This window comes from Triticum dicoccoides, chromosome 3A (genome assembly GCF_002162155.2).
Source record: "Triticum dicoccoides isolate Atlit2015 ecotype Zavitan chromosome 3A, WEW_v2.0, whole genome shotgun sequence".
NCBI classification, from domain to species: domain Eukaryota; kingdom Viridiplantae; phylum Streptophyta; class Magnoliopsida; order Poales; family Poaceae; genus Triticum; species Triticum dicoccoides.
Genome location: NC_041384.1, coordinates 279,992,020 through 279,998,013, shown reverse-complemented (window position 1 = coordinate 279,998,013; position 5,994 = coordinate 279,992,020).

Below are 5,994 nucleotides of genomic sequence, written 5' to 3'. Positions count from 1 at the left end.
TTCTTTGAATTTATGAGTTTGAGTGAAGTTGGATCCTATATGGAATTTTAATGCCAGTTAAATATTTCCATAGTATTATAATGAAAATTTAATGAGAGGAGATAATATGACTTCTCCATAAGAAAAACTCAGAAAATATTTAATAGGGCTCATTTGAATATTTGATTGAGTTTCAAATCTTTTTGGTTCTTATAGGGAATTTATAATGACCTTAAAAGAACTTAAAATAATAGAAAAACATATAAAATTGAATTGGGCCATTCCACAATTTCCCGCACATTGTTTCTATCTCTCTCCTATCTGCCCAACCAAGTTGGGCTAAGTCCACCTCACTTCTATATTTATTTTTCTTTCTTTTGCTCCTTGGGCCTAGTATTTTTCCACCAAAGCCCATCTAGCTTACAGACCTCAAGCCTATGCGCATGCACGTGCTCGTCTCCTTCCTCTGCACGTTCAATCTGAACAGAAACTGAACTTGAACAGCCATGGCGTCTTCACCTCTTCCTCTCCCTCTAGTGCTAACCACAGTCATCCTTTCGACTTGCCACCAACATGAAACTTACAGAGGAACGTAAGGAGAACCCATTCAGAGAATTAAAACCCAACATTATGGCCATAAATCGCCGAATTGATCCGTGAAACGTACACACACAAACAGCCATTAATGGCCATGTTGAGCTCCCTTGATCTCCCCGTACCGGCTTCCACTGCAATTATAAATAGACCCCGAGGAGAGCCCTCAGCCCTAACACCTTCCAGACCCAAAACCCCTCTCCCTCTCGTCTCAAAACCGGAGAATTTGTCGCCGGACCCGAGCTTCGTTGTCGCCGTCCGTTGACGATCACGTCGCCTCCGGTGAAGCTCAGGACCCCTCGTTCTTCCTTTCTCTGTGTATCTCCCGTGCACACCTCGCTGACCGCTTTTCCCCTCAATTCTCCAGCCAGGTCGCACGAACAACGGCACCCGAGCTCCACCATCGTTCTACCTGCAGCCGCTGCCCACGTCCTCCAGTGGACGAGATCCACAGCGCCAATACCCTATCGTCTTCGTCTCATCGTCAGGAAAGGCGACGTGAACCTCCTCGTGCACGATCGAGCCACGCGTCGTCGCCCCGACCAACTCCGGCGACCGGACCACCTCTCCCCGGTGAGTATTCCTCTCCTTTTGATTGTTCGATCCATCAGGCAACAGGCCGCTCTCTATTCAGTTAAAAAAAATGAATCGGTACCAGCCAGTGAGAACATCACACATGGCATCTCCTGTAAATCCCGTAATTGTATTTTTCAGAAAATATCCAAACTTCGTAAATTCGTATCTCCCAAACCGTATGTCTGATTTCGACAAATAAGATATCCACGGATTCTTTGGAACATCTAGTTTATTGTAAAGATTTAAAATTTCACTTTTGAGCAAATTAAAATTTAGTTTTTATTTAAATAGGAATTGAATAATTTGCTATATCTTTTAATCTGGAAACCAAATGGAAATGTTCCAATTACCAAAGTTGGTCCCTAGAACCATACCTTTCTGTTAGGACCCATACCTTAATTTTCCAACCATGCTTAGTTCATGTTTTAGCCTCTACACCATAAAATCACTTTCCTTACTCATAATTTAACATCTTCGACCAATTACATTTTATGCTTAGATAAATCTCTTAGATTGATCCCTAGAAATATCTGTGGTCATATGTTACTACCACAAAAAATTTGGAGTTAGTAAATTATTAGTTTCAACTCCCTAAACTCATAACTTTCAATTCCCATAGTCGACCACAAGTCTAATATTCTAAATAATTTCATTATGGAAATTTGGTTATCAAAACTTGTCTCTCAATCATTCTATATATTGACACCATGATCTTCCCTTGAACCAACTTGACCCACCCTAGAATAAAATCTATGACACATTCCCATCTAAAGAAACTTCTTATCTCAACCATAGCCACGACATGATAATTATCCCACGAATGTATTTATATTGTTAAGTTGAATCTTTCATTTCGATCTTCATCTGGATTTGTTGTGTGTTGAAGTATTTTGTTTTATCGTTAGATATTTCGTAAAGTGAAGGAGCGACGATAACAAGTGAAGAATCAACTTCAACACACAGGCAAGTTGCAATTTGATCATGCCCTGACCTATATTTTCATATTATGAACATCTCTTTGAATTTAAATACTATGCATGTTTTACAAAAGTTTTGCAAAATATTATTACTATCTAGAGCCTTAGGTTCAAGACTTACTACAATGCTTGGCCGCGCTTGCACAAATGGGTGGGTTGAAAATCAAACAAGTTTTAAACAAATAAACTTGCCCTCTTTTGGGGCAATGTTTTGTGAAAACTTTTGAAAACCAAAACTATATACTATTTTACTTCTACTCCATGAGCGGAATGGTATTGACGGGAGCGTCTACAAGTGATTGCGCCCATCGCGGTCTTGCAGTGAATGCGCCCGACTGGGGTCTTGCACATAGGTTTTGGCGGGGATTACCATCCAGGGGAATGAGATCTTCCAAGTACAGTTTGATGTAGCTTCCAGTACAGCCACATGCTACTATGGGCTCGAGCTTAGCTTAGTACTAACGGAAAACCCTTACCTCAGGACCGCCATCGGAGAGGGGCTTTCATTGCCTAAGTTGCGGGCGGCTTGGTCAGGTATAGGGGGCTGTTATGGAAAGGCTTCGTCGCAATCTCCTCCTAGTCGTACACCCAAGTGTGTAACGTAAACGGGGTTGGTTGTGTCATGTGGGGAACGTGTACGACCTCTGCAGAGGGTTTAACCTAATCGATTAGCCGTGCCCCCGGTTATGGGAAAATTGAGCAACTAAAGACTTGGACTGAAGAAGAATCTCCCCTCTCTTTCCTAAAAATCTGTTTAAGGGTTAAAGTTGAGGAATGAGCACAGTGAATGTGTTTCACTTCAACCGTATGTATGTTTAAAACTATTTTTGGAGAATGAGCACTGGTGCGTATATCCAAGTGTCTCACTCCTACCTTTTATATAAAAAACTATTTCTATTTCAAAAGAAGTGTACAAAATTTACTATAGGAGAAAATTGGCTTTATGCAAAGGAAACCTCCACCAGTACTTACCCTGCATATATAATCTGTTATACTTTCCTTTGCAACTTGCGAGTACATTCCACGTACTCATCTGCACCTGTCATGTGCAGATCTCGACAAATTAAGAGACGATAGGGTTATGGTCTACACTCAACGAGCCCAGTGGCATTGATGGAGCCTAACTTAGTGACTACGTATAATTCCGCTGTATTATCTGCTAGCTTGAGCTGTGTCTAAGGTATGATTTTATATATATCTGGATCTATTGTTGTAGTAGAATGATGTATGTCTTACTGATATTCATTTTTGTTACTGTGTGCGCTAGCTATGATCCAGGGATAGCACAGTAAGCACAGAGACTCGGATTCTACCAAATCCGGGTCGTTACATGACGCCGGGGCTGCTAAAGCACCGGAGCACAGCGTGGAGATGGAGACAGAGGTTGCGGTCACCGCCGGCGTGTTATTGTTGCACCCTGACGTCATCGACGGCGACGAGGTTCCACAGCCGGAGGCGGAGTTCCACACGGACTCCGACGACCACTCCGACAACGACTCCTACGACCACTCCGGCGACGACTCTGATAATGACGGACAGCTGGTTAGTCATCTATACCCGTTTATGTGTCAAATAGATCATATGGTTTCTCTGGTTACTCCTACCTCCCCATTTTTGGAATAGAAATCATGTGGTTATGTTCTCCCGATCTATGAAATCTGAGTAAGTTTCGTTAGATCCGTGTAGTGTATTGATTGTTTGAATTGTACAGGTGATAAGTGATTATTTGTTTCATCTGTGCAAATGATTTCTGCTAGTAATCCAACTAGGATTAGTGTTCGCGCTAATAATTCCTAGCCAGGACTTGACAATTGATTTTGAATGACCTACCTATATTTCTGCCATTATTTTCATCAAGATTGGTCTGTACATAGACGACTGTGCTTAAAAATCGAACCATAATCTCTCGATATGTATAAATAAATAGCCGTAAATTCCTAATCCTACTTCATGGCATGTAATCAGTGATTTGATGCCAAATTTGTTTTACTATTTGTATAGGTATTGTCTGACGATGTGGACAGCGAGGATGAAGATGTCCAGAGGTGGTACAAGAGGCGAATCCTGAGGGAGCTTTATGCGGGAATGCGTAACAAGCGTATTAGGACGTGGAACAACGGCTATGGATGCCAATTTTTCCACCACAAGATTCATGACGCGTATCTAAGTGTTCTGGCGCATGCAAAAGGACGGGCCGTTGGCTCCTTCAAGCAGAAGTATTCCCACAGGGTGGCACATGGCACGTACACCGAGTACCTGGAGAAGCTTCAGCATCGTGCCGGCCGCATGTGAGATGAGATGTGGGATGGATCGAACTATGTACGCTTGAGTATGCTTAATGAGGGTTGAACTATGTACTTATGGTTGAACTATGCTTATGTACATGTACGCTTATTTTCTATGTCTGAGTAAAATATTTCGCCAAATTTTGGTAAAAATTACAATGGGGGACCAATAAATCAGGATGGAGGTAGTACGTCAAGCACACACGGTTCCCAAAATTGGAACCGTGTGCAATGACATTCATTTTGCCTGCTACGTTAATCACACATGGTTCTCTCTAGAAAACCGTCGCCCCCAAAATTCTTTGTGGGACAGAAAACCCTCACCACCGAATTCAAAAAAGAAAAAAGAAAACCCTAACCATCCCCATGTCATAAAAACCCTCACCCCACCCGCCACCCCCTCGGCCCCTTCGGTATGTTCTCCATTCACACCTGCACAAGCTCCTCCACGTCTATGCCATAGCACTGCCTATCGCTGTCAGGACCCCGGTTCCATGTCACATCGATCTAGCCGGTAACACCTCATATTACATTGCGGCCTCACGCACGGTATCCCCACGGGTGTCGCCTTACCGTGGCCCGGGACCGTTTGCGCCTTTTGGCTCATGTATATGATAGTGTCGCTAGCATCCATATGACAGAGAACCCGGGCCGACATGGCTAGTCGTGAACCCAAAGCGGTACAGACCTATGGAGACATGCATACATGAATCACATCGAGCATGTCGGTCATCAACGAGTGAATCCAGACTGTAGCACTGGGCTAACAGGACTCCGGGGAACCCGGGCTGTAGCAGGCTAGGCAGGACTCCGAAAGTCATCGCGTGACATTTCTCCGAAGGGACAGACAAAGGAACGAAGTGAAACACATGCCGGTCAGTCAAGTGTCGTGAGCAGTAGTGCTGGGCTAACAGGACTCCGGTGAACCGGGTTGTAGCGGACTACTATGGCTCAAGGAGCACTAGACTACATTTCCCCATAAGAGAGGCTGCCAAGGATAAGCAACTAGATTGTCGGATCCCACACATACCAAGCATTTCAATCATACACATAATATGCTCGATATGTGTAAATACAACATGGCATCACAACAAAACTCTACAACTCAAGTACTTTATTTAAAGGCTCCAGAGAGCCATACATAACATGTTCATACAGGTATGGGTCACATGACCCGACACTCAAGTCATACAAGCATACAAGCACATGCGGAAGCAAATAGTCTGAGTACAGACACTAGAAAGCTGTAACGCCCTTGATGCGGCTATATCTCCCACGTGTCGAAGCACGACTTAGAGGCATAACCGCATTGAAAGCAATGTCGCAAGTGAGGTAATCTTCACACAACCCATGTAATACATAAGGGAAAGAGAGGTACATAGTTGGCTTACAATCGCCACTTCACACAATTACATGAATAAAAGCATTACAACATCCAAATACAATCAAGGTCCGACTACGGAACCAAAATAAAAGAAGAACCCCAAATGCGACAAGGCCCCCGATCGACCCCAAGTGGGCTCCACTACTAATCAACTAGAACGAAACAACACAAAGGGCAAGATCTTCATCGAGCTCCTCCT